Source organism: Arachis ipaensis, chromosome B10 (assembly GCF_000816755.2).
Source record: "Arachis ipaensis cultivar K30076 chromosome B10, Araip1.1, whole genome shotgun sequence".
NCBI lineage: Eukaryota > Viridiplantae > Streptophyta > Magnoliopsida > Fabales > Fabaceae > Arachis > Arachis ipaensis.
The window spans coordinates 40,808,575-40,826,065 of record NC_029794.2 but is presented as its reverse complement, the minus strand read 5'-3'; the positions used below and the strand labels follow the sequence as shown (position 1 = coordinate 40,826,065).

Below are 17,491 nucleotides of genomic sequence, written 5' to 3'. Positions count from 1 at the left end.
GAGAGCACAGGAATTCCTCCCAGAGATCCCTCAATCTGAATACTGTGAGTATCTTGAGACGTCTGTTACCAAGATACGGGAAGATATGGAGCAAATAATAAAAGAACAGAAGGAACACAGTCAAATGCTGACCTATATGTTTAAAGAACAAGAGGAGCAAGGTCGTGACTTAAGGGAATTGAAGCGCCAAAAGTCTTCTCTTGCAGGACCAAGCACCCCAAGGATCAGAGGAACCCCCGTTCCCCCAGAATAAAGGTTGTTAATTTCCAATTTCTGCCTTAACTCTGTGACAGTGTCCTTATAGAAGTTTACCTTAGATGTCATATAGTAGTAATTAGTATCTATTTTGATTTTATCTCCAATTAAGCACTTGAGGACAAGCAACAGTTTAAGTTTGGTGTTGTGATGAGCGGATATTTTATACGCTTTTTGGGGTTAATTTTCATATAGTTTTGAGTATGTTCTAGTTAGTTTTTAGTCTATTTTCATTAGTTTTTAGGAAAAATTCATATTTCTGGACTTTACTATGAGTTGTGTGTTTTTCTATAATTTCAGGTACTTTTCTGGCTGAAATTGAAGGAGCTGAGCAAAAATATGATTCAGGCTGAAAAAGGACTGCTGATGCTATTGGATTCTGACCTCCCTGCACTCAAAGTGGATTTTCTGGAGCTACAGAACTCGAAATGGCATGCTTCCAATTGCGTTGGAAAGTAGACATCCAGGGATTTCTATCAATATATAATAGTCCATACTTTGCACAAGGATAGACGACGTAAACTGGCGTTCAACGCCAGTTCTCTGCCCAATTCTGGCGTCCAGCGCCAGAAAAGGATTAAAAGCTGGAGTTGAACGCCCAAACTGGCACAAAAACTGGCGTTCAACTCCACAAATGGCCTCTGCACGTGAATTGCTTAAATCTCAGCCCCAGCACACACCAAGTGGGCCCCAGAAGTGGATCTCTGCATCATCCATTATAGTTTACTCATTTTTTGTAAACCTAGGCTACTAGTTTAGTATAAAAACAACTTTTAGAGACTTATTTTGCATCTCATGACATTTTAGATCTAAACTTTGTACTCTTTGACGGCATGAGTCTCTAAACAAAGCATCTCCAAAACTCCAACATATTCTCCATTACTGCATAACAAGTAACCTTGAATCCATGCTCTCTTGTTTATTTACAATTCAACTGATAAACATAATTGACTTCCTGACTAAGATTTACAAGATAACAATAGATTGCTTCAAACCAACAATCTCCGTGGGATTCGACTCTTACTCACGTGAGGTATTACTTGGACGACCCAGTGCACTTGCTGGTCAGTGGTACGAGTTGTGAAAAGTGTGATTTACAATTTGTGCACCAATGGCCAGTTTAGAGCTCTTTGTGGCTTTAAGAGTAAGAGGGAGATGGTTAGTAATAGAAATTGGCACCCAAGGTCCAATACAGTTCCACGCTCCAAATGGAAGTGCAAGGATTGGTATAAAGCTCGGTTGAATGGATTTCGAAAGAAGTTTGGGTATCTCGGTGGATATTCAGGTTGTATACCGCCCGGTTGGAACAATGCAGATAAAAGCAAAGTCGGGTACAAAAGCAAGGTTTGGGATCCTATAATTCATTCTGATAATCAACACTCCTGGAGCCTGATCACCTGCTTTAACTTGCTCGAAGGCTTTACGTGCCTAGTTTGGGATCCCAGAGGCTATTGGAATTGCAAACGTTGGTGGAGATTTCTGGATGAGTTCAAGCACAAGCCACCATAACAATAGGCTCATCAAATGTCCAACTTAAGGACTTTAAATAAAAGTTCTAATTGGGAGACAACCCACCATGGTATGATCGTTCCTTTTCAATCTTAATTTTATTTTATTTTTTTGCTTGTTTTTAGTTTTATTTTATTTTTTTTCTAGTATCATTCATAACATCCGTATCAGCATCTGCATTTTGTATTCTGCATATTCAGATATAAAAAAACAAAAAAACAAAAAACTCACACCACGCGTGCGCATGGGCCACGCGTGGGCGTCGATCTCAAATCGGCGTCTCCATCCAACGCCCAGAAAGTTGGGTTGGAATCGTGCGGCTAGTGTGCAATGAGCACAACTTGACCCACGCGTGCACGTCCATGACGCGTATGCGTCATTTTCATTCACACACATCACGCGTGGGCGTGAGTGACGCGCACGCGTCACACGCATATCTTTGCCCCCCCAAATTGAAACAGAGAGTTGCGCCAAAATGACGCTGGATTCGCACATTTAGCACGATTCTAGTCGAGCACGCGTACGCGTCATCTCCACCTATCCCTCTTCACGCGTTCGCGTTAATAATGCTTCCGCATCGTTTCAATTTTACCTCATCTACGCACACGCGTGACCCACACGTACGCGTAGATTTAAATTCACTAACCCCTGATGCGGAAACCTTAACCCCCGCTCGCGTCATTTACCACCCCCTCCCCAACGTTCCCTCTCCACTCTCCTTCCCTCCCCTTCCTCCACAACAGCCGAGCACCACGGCCATCACCGCCGTGACGCCACCGACGCGACCATCTCCCCCTCACCCCTCCTTCTTCCCTTCTTCCCCTTCTCAACTCCGACAGCCCCACGCCTCACCACGCAGCGCATTTTGATGAACGGGATTTTTGACGGTTTAGAATTCATAAATGAATGCTCGTTGCAAGTATAGTTTCAAAACCAATCAATAGTCTTTTCATACAAAAATTTGTTTGTCACTAAAACAAACCCCTAAATTTATAAACCAAAGTATTGGAACCTCGGGTCGTTCTCCCTAGGAATTGCAATAAAGTGTCTTGTTATTGGTTATGAGGTATGTTTTGGGGTTTTTGGGATAAGAGACATGAAATGTAAATGGCAATGAAATAAACTAATAGCTACAAAGGTCTTGGCAAGGGTTGGTGGTCAAGGATCTCTATCCCTATCACTAACCACAACATGAGAATTGGCAAAGATCAATCCCACTAAGTCAACCCCTAACTAAGAGTAGAGAAAAGTCAAGTGAGCTATATCAATCCAAGTCCATAAGTTCTAGTTCTCCACCAAATCAATTAGTGAGATCTAGAGTCAATGGCTCCCAATCGTCAATCACTTGGACATTAGTAACTCAAGAGTTCCTAAGTTACCTTCCCAAGCCAAGAGCACTAAAATTCTACTCTAAATTCCAACCAAGCATTTCATCAAACACTTGGAAGGCATAAAAGGAAAACATAGTAAAATTGCAAGGAAAGTAAATCTACACTACTCAATTGCAAGGATTTGAACAACAACAAACAATTCAACAATAAAGGAACATGAATCATAAATTGCATTAAAGAGAAATAGAAGAAACAAAAGTGCATGAACATAAAAGTAGAGAATTACAAGAATTAAATGCTAAACTAGAGAGATGAGATGTAGAAGAAGAAGAAATTGCAAAGGAAAAGTAAATCAAAGCATGAAATTAACCTAGATCTAAGAAATCCTAATCTAGATCTAACCTACTCCTAATTCTAGAGAGAAGAGAGAGCTTCTCTCTCTAGAAACTAACTAAAGCATCATAAAACTAAAAAAAACTACACTAGTGTCTAGATGCCTCATCCCTCTTCAATCCTTGGGTCAAATAGCATCAGAAATGAGTTGGATTGGGCCCAAAATGCCTTAGAATTCGCTGGCCACGAGTTGCATTAAGTGAACCATGTGCCACCATCGGCATGTACATGTACTATGCACGTGCGCATCCCTATCCGCGATGCAACTACAACAAATATTATATCATTTGGAAGCCTCGGATGTTATCTTTCTAACACAACTAGAACTGCATCATTTGGACCTCTGTAGCTCAAGTTATGGTCGATTAAGTGCAAAGAGGTCAGCTTGACAGCTTTTGCGATTCCTTCATTTCTTCATGAGTTCTCCACTTTTACATGCCTTTCCTTCATTCCCTTAATCCAATCTTTGCCTCCTAAAACTTGAAATCACTTAACAAATATATCAAGGCATATAATAGAATCAAGGTGAATTAAATTTAGCTATTTTAAGACCTAAAAAGCATGTTTTCACTCTTAAGCACAAATAAGGAGAATTTACAAAACCATGCTATTTCATTGAATAAATGTGGGAGAAGGCGATAAAATCCTCTTAATTCAACACAAGATAAAACCTCCAAATGGGGTTTATCACCCTGCGCCCCCGCAAGGATCGCCGCCACCACCGCAGCACCGGAGCCGCCGTGCCGCCCACCAGCGCCACCGTACCACCCCCTCTCTCTTCGTTCCATTTCTTTCACTGCCCCCCAGATTCCACTGCACTCCGATTCCTTTTCTATTCAAGTTAGTTAGTTTGCATTTTTCAATTCTGTTCAATTTAGGTTAGTTAGATATGCATGTTCGTAGTGGATCCTAGGTGTTTAGGTTGCTAGGATGTGGTTAGAGGATTCTAGGCCTGATAATTGCTCCGTACCTGTTGTTTGAATTTTCTGCTTTTCCTTATTGATTGACTGTTGTTGTTACTGTTTCACTGTTTCATGGCTATTGATAATGTTCTGCCTCATGTCATCATTCTTATATGTTGTATTTGTTACTGTTTCTTGCAATTGTTGCTCTGCATTATCTTGAAATTCATGTGCTGACTGAAATTGATATCCTTCTGCATAATTTATGTTGCTGCCTTTCTGAAATTTCCTCTGATTCATCAAGTGCTCCATTTCAGTATCCATTTCAATTCCGCATTTTTACCTTTAAACTGAACTAGGATTGATTGTTGATTGCCTTAATCTTATGCTGCTGTTTTGGTTTACATTCTGTGTTGAATCTATTGCTCAATACCATTTACTTGTTTTGAGATTCATATAAGCTGCTAATTTTGTTTGACAATTGCTGCTACATGCATTATTATGCTGTTTGATTTTTTGGGAATGTTCCTTTTTACTGCCGAAATACTGCCCAATTTCTCTTAGAAACGGTTTTACTTAATTGCCATTCATGACTCGACTTTGGTACTTTCACATTGTGCTTTCTTTGGTTTATACCCAAAGTCAACTCATGACATGCTAGGCTAGCATTCCCTATCCTCACTACAAGAAAAACACCCATTCAGGTACACTTGAAAAGTGTAGCCAAAAGTGAAAAAAAATGATGCCTTAGGCTACGGCTACGCTTTCTGGGCTACGGCTACGCTTTTTGGGATGATTCCTATTCGGCCGTTGCCTATTCTCAAAGGCTACGCTTTTCTGCACCAAGGGCTACGCTTTTGGCGTTTGGGAATAGGGTGCACTTTTCAAGTGATGCTGTTTAAGACCAAAGGCTACGCTTTTCAGCTTCCATTTTTACTAGAATAGGCTACGCTTTTCAATGCTACTGCATCACCTTTGAAGCGTAGCCACTTTGTATACCATGGCTACTGTTTATAAGTGTAGCCTTAGGTTCCTCTTTTTTAATAATGATCGAAAAGTACTAGAATGAAGTTAATTGTGAGTATTTATACATCTCACACTAAAGTAAGCATATCCCAAAATAACCATGATACCACTTAGAATTTACTACTAATACTCTACGAGAAACATATCCTACATAAGTATCTTCTAATAAAAGTCATTAGTAGTCAACCATATATGTATCCATTTCCAACACTACTCTATCTTATAGCCAATAAATCACAATAATAATCAGCTAAATCTTCATTATCATCCTCAACATTATCCTGCATAATTATATAGAAAAATAATTATTAGAAAAATATTCATAATGACATTCGCAATTATAAAAGTTATAAAATCAAACTCAAAACTATCAATGACTGATATCATTAATTCACCTCTGCCTTCTTTGTTCTTTACTAAATGCTGGCCATACTTGCAAAGATATATATGAACATGGTAATCAAATCACACAAGTCAGAATCAAGAATTGCACCATCCAAACTATCTATGCTAGCCAATGTTCTATATCCACTAATTTTTGGTTTTTCAAAATTTCAATAAATTTTGCTTTGGAGATATGAGAGTTAAGAGTTCACCTTCATAGGAGAGATTTATCAGTGCTTCATATATTAAATTAACAATGTCATCCAAATGAATCCAGGAAAACCTGTACAAAAAGAAAGAAAAATAACTTAATTATGGCGCCTTTCTAAAATTAAGACGCAGCCAGGAACCAATCAATAACAGCTAGAAGATGCGGGACATACCATTGTTTTCCAGAGCCTATAGGTCCACCAGCAAACATCTTGAATAGAGGTATCATTTTAGCTGTAGAAGATTAAACACACAAAAATATAATGAATTTTAGTAACACTCATAATATTCTTTCGAGGTTCTATAATTTTAATATCTTGCATTCTCTGACTGTTAACTCTTCATTGTCTAATTAACTTTTGCATTCTTCTTCTTGTCTAATTAAAGAAGAATGAGACTTTTGCTGTTCTCATTTGTCAACTATTCCAATAACATATAATACTAGAAAAATGCAAATCTGTTTCTAGACAATGATGTAGCAAGCTAACAGCAATCATAAAATACTAACCCCTCTCAGCCTTCCTACAAATCAAATAACAAGCATAGGCAGTATTTACTATTTAGTTCATTTAGTTAAATTTAAAAATACTACAGACTTCATAGTAATAATGCAGAAGCATAACTGTTTTGTTTTCAAAAGAAACTTTTACATAACATCATAACAGACTAATAGCTAACGAGTCTCTGGGGATAATTGGTTTAATAATAATGTGAACCTCCTTCAATAATCTCTATTTATAATTAATAAATAATAAAGTTTAGTGCTTTTAGTAAAGTAAACTCAGGAATTAATGCACAAACCTAAAACTTATAATATTATCTCCCTAATGTACAATAACCTGTGCTAATATATAGAAAAGGCACTCCTACACTGCTTCCATACTTCAGCTGAATCCAGATTTTTAAGCTATTAAATGGATAGGTCAGAGGAAGAATAAGCAATTTCTTGTAAGTAAAACTTTCTTAACTTGATGCACATATATTTGTCAAGAAAAATATACATATAAAAAGTTTTATTTTCAATTTGTACCATTAGGAATCATATGCTTACCTCTAATCCTGCTCTGCTTGATTTCTGTTTTTATCTGCAGAATTAAAATGAGCGTTGGGAAGATGTCTATTATCTCTTAATAACCAAAACTCTATGAATATTTAAGTCAATACAATCCAATAATGACAGTGATAGGAACAAGGCAATAACCTCCGAAGACCATCTGGTACTTATGGGCATTCCAGCCAAGTTAACCACCCCTGTTGAGCCCTGAATGCTATTTTTCCATTCCGACTCCTCTGCAATCTTAATTCCTGGAAAGTCTTTCACTGGAAGGACAAGGCAAAGTTAACTAATGAATCCAAAGTGCATGATCTGTATACCTTTTTTATTTATTTAAAAGGAAGATAAATGTAGACTTTCAATAGTGAACGGATCTGAATTAGGTATGAGTTTAAACCAAATGCAGCATAATAATCTTAAGAATGATTAGGATTTATGAAGTAGCACTTCACATGGCAGAGTTATATAACTTATATCTAATGGGAACTCAACCCCAACCCTAACCCCAACTTGTTATGATACTATTAATCAAATATCAGTAAAGCCCAAATTACTGTCTGCATTCTCACATCAAAACACATGGAATTTATTTATCAAATCTCAGATTCTCAGTATAATCTTATCAATTATATAATCTTATAGAACAACAAACACCACAAAAATCTGAAACTATTTGTGCTACCCTAACTTAGAATTTAGGAACATGAAGCTCAAATCAAAACACATGAAATTAGTTAACAGATAGAGTGAAGAGGAGGTACCTGTCATGGATTTGAACCTGTTACATCATGGAGACCATTCTTTGCTGATCAGCTTCTGGAAGTGATTCCAAACCAGCTAACATGCTCTTATCCATGATTCAATTTAATTCAATTAAACCTAGTATTCTTCATTCACATTAATCAAATATATCACACACCTCAAGCAATTATAGTACATTCACTTCAATCTTGTATATTAAAATAAAACAGTAACAAAAAACCTGTGGAGACGGAATCTCTAGACCAAGAGAGAGGCAGTGAAGGCAACTGGGGAGTTTGGAGAAGAAACTCAAACCCCAGGAACAAAATTAAAACCAGTTAACTAACAATAATATAGAATGAAATAATCACAAACAGCACAATCTAATCACAATTAAGCCATAAAAGCACAAATAATAGCAGGACAGCAGCATATTTACAATTAATAGCGCCGCCTAACCTAAACCTTGTTTTAAATATTATATATTTGTGTTTATCTGATCTTGACCGATTCAGGTTTTGTTGCTTTTGAACTAACTTGCGAGAATACCCCCACTTTTATGCAGGGCCCAAAAACCGTCCTTTTTCTAGGCACACATTACACACATGAACAAATTGTTGTTCACTCATCATCAATGCCCCCTTCTTTCTGAGCAAGAGCAAAACTAAAAATGCCATTAAACAGAAAAATAATAAAACAAAGTTTATGGGGAAGCTGATTACCACTACCAAACCTCTAATCTTCCAATCCAAGCTCCTCTGTTTTTTTCTGTTATACCTCTTCACAACTCTTTTCCTCGCTCTCTATACCATTCTCTCTCAATCCAAATGCTTATTCAGATCTTCCCCTTTGGATCCAATTCAGGATCCTCTCTTCTCTTACCCTTCCTCCTATGGAGAGCACAAGTATGATGTCTCAACCACACTACATGCACTTCTCCTATTTTCTTTTCAGGTGCTCTGCGTCGATTCCTCTGTTCTGTGTGATTCTCTCCCAATATAGAAAATGCTGAATTTGTATTGTTGTTGTGATAATGCTGAAGAATTTTCACTAATGGATTGTGGTTATCGGATTCAGATTACTTGGATGTTGTGAAGGAGATCAAGAATTTGATCAAGGACTCTTCATCAGCTGAGGAGTTGAGTGCTCTGTGCTACATGCTTCTCGGCTACCAGGAAGCTAAAACCATTCATGCAGTAAAACCCCCAATTCCTATCAGTGTCATATCCAGAAGCTACAACCCCTAATTAAAAACCCTAAAATTGGAACCCAAAACCTCCCAAATTTCACAGAACAAACTGAAAATCGATACATACCTTCTCAGGTGAGCGGCGAGGACGATGCTGAGCAGCGACAGTGAGCACATACGATGATGATGCTGAGCAGCGACAGTGAGTGCACGAGATGGCGATGCGAGGCGACGGTCAGCGCACGCAACGACGATGGTCTGCGCGGCAGAGCCCTAGCCGGCGTCGTCCTCTCCTTCCTTCCCCTCTCCTCTCTTCTTCTCTTCTTCTTCCCGTTCTCCCCTTTTCTGATTTTTCCTCTTTTGTGTGTGTGTGAGTGAGGATGAGCGTGTGAGCTTGTGAGTGGTGAGCTGGTGACTGGTGACTGGTGAGTGGTAACTGGTGAGTGGTGCAGCCATGTGGTGAGTGGTGACTGGGTGGCGACGGTCAACAGCGACGGTGAGAAGGCAAAGGTGATGAGTGTCGTAGGTGATGTGTGTTGAAGGTAAGAATGGCGAAGGTGAGGATTGTGCGCCAAAGGATTGGCGATGGTAAGGGTTCCTTGAATTGAAGGTGCTGTGTGCGTGACTGCGTGTGTGCTTTTTGGAGGGAATTGAAAGGAGAATAAAAATCTCACTAAGTGTTAGGATTTGGTCCACATACATTAGGCATCACTTTTAAAACGCACCCAAAACATAATAAATAAGTTACTCTTTAAAAGCGTTCTCTTTGACATAAAAAGTGAACCCATATATATTAACCTACGGCTACGCTTTATAAGTGATTTCTATAACACCTAAGGCTACACTTTTTAAATGATGCCACAATTGTGTATCCTTTTCTCTTATAAAAAGGCAACACGGAGAAAAGCGTAGCCTATTCTATGAATAGGCTACGCTTTTCAAATGTAGCTTAAAAAAAGTGTGGCTGAATGAGTATTTTTCTTGTAGTGCCTTTTTGGTTCCCTTCCAACATAAATTGCATTGTTGATGATTGTATTCCTTCTTGTGCTTTCTTTCCTACTTGATTTATCATCAATAATTTGCATTATCTGCTTGAATGTGAGTTACTTGTTTTTCAAGTTTGTGCATTTCTGTTAGCTGAGAACTACAGTACCATGCCACTAACTTTAACTTCCCTTTTTAACTCTTAACTTCATTAACTTTCTAACTTCTCTCTTAGTTTTAAACTAACCCCTTTTAACCCCTTAAAGGCATGTTTATTGTTGTTTCCTGACAAACAAATATTCTGCATCTCATAATTTTTGGATTGTGATTTTTAATTGAATTCTTTGAATTTTATCTTGCATACAGTCCAAAATTCTACATCTATCGGACTCACTTCATGCTATGGCTTTTATTCCTCTTTTACCCATCTATGCTTGAATCTTATTTGCCTTCCTGTTTTTCTGCTTTAGTTTGATAAATTATACCCTGAATTTTTTGTTTTTCAGGATGTCTGACCCAAAAGAAAAGGGAAAGGCTAAGACCACCACTGGTAAAAGAAAAAGAGGAGAATCATCTACCGCTCTGTTAGATATACTACATGATGATTCCTGGCGTGAGAAGAACTTTACTCTGTAGGAAAAAGCCGATCAATTAGTGCCTGCAACTGATCCGATCAAGTTTGCAAATCATTACTGTGAACTAAAATATGATGTCTTTGGGACTAAAAAGCACGTATACTTGGAAAAGACCCTCTGAATTCCAGCTGAACTACAACAGTACACTACATAACAAATAAAATAGAGAGGCTGGTTCTTTTTAGAAAGAAATTTGACAGAGGTTAATGCATCTTGGGTCAGGGAATTTTACTGCAACTATTATAAGACGACCCTGGATGCAGTACAGCTCAGAGGAAAACAAGTTTTAGTTACTGAGGTGGCCATTGAAGATATCCTCCATTTCCAGCCTAAGTCAGATGAACCGGATGGTTATCAGAAGGCTGAGGAAGCCATGAAATTCATGACTTTTAATTGGGAGGCAGTGAAGTGAACCATATCCATTGATCCAGCTGTCCCATGGGTTATGGGTAAGTCGACAGTGAACCCAAAAGGCATAAAAATTATTTATCTGAATGATGAAGCTTGGCTATGGCAAAAAATTTTGAGCAACTATGTGATGTCGAGCACTCACGAGACTGAGGAGCCAGTTGCCATGATTACTCTTATCTGGTGCGTGATGGAAGGCAAGGACCTGTACCTTCCCCGATTTATATGTCACTCCATGGCTAAAGTTCATTCCAGAGGCACTCTACCTTTCCCATATCGGATTACCCAGTTGGGCCGCCGAGCTGAGGTACCCTGGGAGCCTGAGGATGAGAAGCCACAAGCCGCCAACTGCAAGAAAATCATCCCACACGGCAGGAAGTTCGAGGCTCTGGGCTACAGAGCTCCCTCTCTTACTGCCTCCGCTGATGCAACCACATCTTCTGCTACCCTTTCAGCACCTGCTGCACCACCCACACCCACAGCACCCTCATCTGCTTCCCAGCCCATTTACCACTTAGTACACCACCTCTTTGAGCGCCTGGATCAAATGGAGCGCTGCAACCAGCGGCGATATGAGCGGTCTGAGCATCGCAGTAAGCGACGCTATGAGCATTTAAAGCTGATGATCAGGTCGGGATACACTGACATCCCCTCCGAGCCTGACACACCATTAGAGCCATCTGAGGAGGAGGCAGATGAGCAGGAGGACGATGCACGGGTAGAGGATGAGCAGGCAAGATCTCAGCAGGCAGCGCCCCAGCATGAGGAACCCCAGCAGATACAGCCGGCAGATCCACAGGCTCCTATACAGATAGAGCATCCGCTTTAGCATGCAGATCCCCAGGCACCCACACATCCTACAGAGCCCACACACCCTATAGAGACACCATCAGAGCACCCTTCCGGAGATGACATCCCTTCACAACTAGCTTGATTGAGTATCGAGGACGATGCTATTATATAAGTGTGGGGAGGTCGCCATCTCTGGCGAATTTTATTTTGGTGAACTACTTTCAGACTCTTTTTCATCCTATTTTATTTCTTTTTCTGTATTTTTATTTTACCTTATTTTATCTTATTTTCTTTCCAGTACTTGCACATTTTTTTTTACTGTACTTTTTATCTATTCCTACTTTGTTACATTTTGCACTTTGGGCTGTATATATCTTAGATATTTAGCTTGATATGCACTCTTAGCTTATTAGTTGTGATATAGAAAATATGGATTATTAAGTTTAGTTTACCCTTTTAGTATATGATAATTTGGTTTAATTGAAAATAAAGAGTAGACTAGAAATTTTTAGTTTTTCATAATCACAACAATCCACTTAGTATATATATAGATATATAATAATAATAAATGTTGGTAGATTGATGACATTTTTCAAGGAATATATTTATTTTTATAAAAGCCATTCAAACATTCACATTGATTAGAGTTGAAACTCTTTACTCTTACTTGCATGATATACATAAATGATATATGATTTTTGAGCCAAAGAACACACAACCCGTGAGTTTTTTAGCTTAATTGCATGGTTACATTATTTAACCATAGTTTTCATTCCTGTGTGTTTCCTTCTCTATAATTGTAGACTTTACTTTGTTCCACTCTATATGTCCAATATAGAATGTATTTACATGCTTGCATATGATTAAGGCCATTACTTATTTTTGCTCACTTAATCCCAAATAGCCTACCCTTTTATGGCACCCTTGTTAGCCACCTTGAGCCTTTTTATCCTATTTATTCTGTATTTTACCACATCACTAGCCTTAAGCAGAAAAATAAAATAAAAATCCCAAATTGAATCTTTGGTTAGCTTAAGATAGAGATTGTGTATCAATTAAGTTTGGGGAAATTGTGGAACATGGGTTGGTAGGAAAGTGTTAAATTAATACAATACTTGAAATTTGGGTGCATGTTCATGTGAAACATAAATAATCAAAATACCATGTGCATTGATATTTTATGTTTATGTTATGAAAAAAAATTTCTTTAAGTAAATAATTAAATAAGGGGACAAAATTACCCCAATATTAAGTTAATAAAAAAAATCAAAGCATATGTGATACAAGTTAAGAGAAAAGTTGATGCATGAGTATGTGATACAAAAGTGGGAAATTTGGGAAGCTAGGCATAATTTAAAGAATTGTATAAGAGTATGTATATGTTAGATGAGATCTTAGACTAATCAAGGATTCAATTTATAGCTCGCTTGGCCATACATCTATCCTCACCTTTGCCTTAACCCCATTACAACCTAGAAAAGACCTCATGATGTTTCCATGTGTACATTAAATAGTTGTTGATTAGTTAGATGAAGAACAAAGTTTTAGAAAGCATGACTAGAGAAGAGTAGAGTGATTAACCCCAAACACTGAGTGATTAGAGTGTATATACAAATCCAGTGAGGGTTCAATAGCTCATTTCCATATATCCATGTTTGATCATTGATTGTCTTGCAAGATTGTGAATTCTTTTGATTAACTCAACTCAACTGTGAATGTGTTTTAACATGATTTAGCCCTTGGCTGTGCATATATGTTTCCTTGAAAAATTTGACTCAATTTAACCATATATAAGCTTTATATATATAGGTGGATAATAATTAGAATTGCATGATTCATTTAGGTAGCTTTCATTTAGATAGATTGCATTGCATAGATTCCACCATTCTACCTTCACTCTTTTTCAGTTTCTCTTGAATTTAGCATGAGGACATGCTAATGTTTAAGTGTGGGGAGGTTGATAAACCACTATTTTATGATTTATCTTGTGCTCAATTGAGTGGTTTTTATCAATTCTTCACCCACTTATTCATATAATTTGCATGGTTTTACAATTCCTTCCTTCTTCTGTGATATATGTGAAAATATGTTTCCTAGGCCTTAAAAATGTTAATTTTAAGTATCCCTTATTACCATTTGATGCCGTGATCTGTGTGTTAAGTATTTTCAGGCTTTATAGGGCATAAATGGCTTAGAGAACAGAAAAGAAACATGCAAAAGTGGAAGGAATGCGCGAAAATAAAGTTTTGAAAGAAATGGCAGCGACGCGCGCGCATGGATGACGCGGACGCGTGCCTAGCGTAGAGCACGAGTGACGCGTACACGTGACTAATACGTACGCGTGATAAGGAAAACTTCCAAATGACGCGCACGCGTGACAGACGCCACGTGCAGAAAGTTGCAGAATTTGCCCCCAGCGATTTCTGGGCTCTCTTTCGGCCTAAATCCAAGCCCAGAAACACAGAATAGAGGTTGGAGAATGAGAGAATCAAATCATTCATTCAACATTCATTCATTATTGACAATTTTTAGGTTTTAGATGTAGTTTCTAGAGAGAGGCTCTCTCCTCTCTCTTAGGTTTTAGGATATAGGATTTCTCTTAGTTTTAGGATTGTTCCTTCTCAATTCCAGGTTTAATGTTCCTTTAATTTAGTTTCTTTTCTACTTTTATTTATTCCAGTACTTTGATTTATCTATTTCTCTTGTTAATTACTTATGTTGCCAATTTGGTTTATGAACTCCATGTTAATTTGATTCTCTATTTAATACAAATTGAGGTATTTCAGATTTAAGATTGCTTTCTTCGAATTCATGTTATTGATGCTTTTAATTTAATTTAGATTTCTCTCCCTTTTCTTTGGTTGAGTAATTGGTGACACTTGAGTTATCAAACTCAGCTGTTGATTGAAAATTGGAATTTGTGATTGATTTGGATCCCTCTAAAGCTAGTCTTTCCATAGGAGTTGACTAGGACTTGAGGAATCAAATTGATTAGTCCACTTGACTCTCCTTTATTTAGTAAGGGTTAATGGTGCACGAAATTATGATCTTCAATGATGCCAACAACTTGGTATGCACAATTGTAATCTTAACTCCTTTTCACAACTCCGCACAACTAACCAGCAAGTGCACTGGGTCATCCAAGTAATAAAATATAAATATAAATAAAATATTGTCATCATGTAAATCCTAGTCAGGCAGATTCAAATGGTTATGAGATTGTGATGATTAAAATATAAAAAAATATAGAATAAGATAGAAATACTTATGTAATTCATTGGTGGGATTTCAAATAAGCGTATGGAGATACTTGTTGCTTCTGAATCTCTGCTTTCCTACTATCTTCATTTAATCATTCATACTCCTTTCCATGGCAAGCTGTATGTTGGGGATCACTGTTGTCAATGGCTACCGTCCGTCCTCTCAGTGAAAATGGTCCAAATGCGCTATCACCTCACGGCTAATCATCTGTCGGTTCTTACTCATGTTGGAATAGGATCCATTGATCCTTTTGCGTCTGTCACTACGCCCAACACTCACGAGTTTGAAGCTCATCACAGTCATCCCATCCCAGATCCTACTCGGAATACCACAGACAAGGTTTAAACTTTCCGGATCTCAAGAATGCTGCCAATTGATTCTAGCTTATACCACAAAGACTTTGATCTCACGGAATGAAGGGCTCTGTTGTCAGGAGAGACACCCATGCATCGTGAACCAGGAGGCCAAGAGATATGTATTCAAGCTTGTTTTCATGTAGAACGGAAGTGTTTGTTGAGATTGTGATAATTAAAATATAAAAAAATATAGAATAAGATAGAAATACTTATGTAATTCATTGGTGGGATTTCAAATAAGCGTATGGAGATACTTGTTGCTTCTGAATCTCTGCTTTCCTACTATCTTCATTTAATCATTCATACTCCTTTCCATGGCAAGCTGTATGTTGGGGATCACTGTTGTCAATGGCTACCGTCCGTCCTCTCAGTGAAAATGGTCCAAATGCGCTATCACCTCACGGCTAATCATCTGTCGGTTCTTACTCATGTTGGAATAGGATCCATTGATCCTTTTGCGTCTGTCACTACGCCCAACACTCACGAGTTTGAAGCTCATCACAGTCATCCCATCCCAGATCCTACTCGGAATACCACAGACAAGGTTTAAACTTTCCGGATCTCAAGAATGCTGCCAATTGATTCTAGCTTATACCACAAAGACTTTGATCTCACGGAATGAAGGGCTCTGTTGTCAGGAGAGACACCCATGCATCGTGAACCAGGAGGCCAAGAGATATGTATTCAAGCTTGTTTTCATGTAGAACGGAAGTGTTTGTCAGGCACGCGTTCATAAGTGAGAATGGTGATAAGTGTCACTTGATCATCACATTCATCATGTTCTTGTGTGCGAATGAATATCTTAGAATAAGAATAAGCTTGAGTTGAATAGAAAAATAATAGTACTTTGCATTAATTCATGAGGAACAGCAGAGCTCCACACCTTAATCTATGGGGTGTAGAAACTCCACTGTTGAAAATATATAAGTGATCAAGGTCCAAGCATGGCCGTGAGGCCAGCCTCCAAACATGTACAATATGATCTATGATAGCATAAAACTGATCATGGATATAAAATAAATCACTAAAAGTAGTTTTTATACTAAACTAGTAGCTAGGGTTACAGAAAATAAGTAACTAAGTGCAGATAGTGCAGAAATCCACTTCCGGGGCCCACTTGGTGTGTGCTTGGGCTGAGCATTGAAGCTTTCACATGTAGAGACTCTTCTTGGAGTTAAACGCCAGCTTTGGTGCTAGTTTGGGCGTTTAACTCCAACTTTTATGCCAGTTCTGGCGTTTAACGCCAGAATAGGGTAGAAAGTGGGCGTTCAAACGCCAGTTTGCGTTATCAAAATCAGGCAAAGTATGAACTATTATATATTGTTGGAAAGCCCAGGATGTCTTCTTTCCAACGCAATTGAGAGCGCGCCAATTGGGTTTCTATAGCTCCAGAAAATCCATTTCGAGTGCAGGGAGGTCAGAATCCAACAGCATCTGCAGTCCTTTTTCAGCCTCTGAATCAGATTTTTGCTCAGATCCCTCAATTTCAGCCAGAAAATACTTAAAATCACAGAAAAATACACAAACTCATAGTAAAGTCCAGAAATGTGAATTTTTCTTGAAAACTAATAAAAATATACTAAAAAGTAGCTAGATCCTACTAAAAACTACCTAAAAATAATGCCAAAAAGCGTATAAATTATCTGCTCATCAGTTAACTAAGTGGGAGCAATAAACAATTCTTATCACCCTTGATAAGGATAACTAGGATGGAATTTCCAGTTCTTATACCTTGCAATGATTTTCATGATAATTTACTTTAATTATTGCCAGTTTATTTTCCTGTTCCCTATTTCAAAAAACCCAAAAATATACCTTTTTCCATAACCAATAATAAATCATACTTCCCTGCAATTCCTTGAGAGACGACCCGAGGTTTAAATACTTCGGTTATAAATTTTATTGGGTTTTGTTACTTGTGACAACCAAAACTTTTGTACGAAAGGATTCTCTGTTGGTTTAGAAACTATACTTACAACGTGATTATTTTTATAAAATTCTTTACCGACAGAGTTCAGTTCGTCAGAGACATAACGGCAACGAGCCGGGAGAGGAGGAGGA

General features: G+C 38.1%; 1 long non-coding RNA gene across 2 annotated transcripts; it reads right to left on the bottom strand.

Annotated features, from left to right (window-relative positions):
* Nucleotides 4,495–8,192, bottom strand: LOC110268078. Of its 2 annotated transcripts, XR_002356126.1 has the most exons (5): nt 7,826–8,192; nt 7,212–7,330; nt 6,184–6,244; nt 6,013–6,083; nt 5,507–5,697 (listed from the first exon to the last, which is right to left on the bottom strand). It is a non-coding gene; the product is annotated as an uncharacterized LOC110268078 (long non-coding RNA). The 2 variants fall into 2 exon arrangements; XR_002356127.1 differs by lacking the exons at nt 5,507–5,697; nt 6,013–6,083; nt 6,184–6,244 and adding exons at nt 4,495–4,507; nt 7,062–7,095.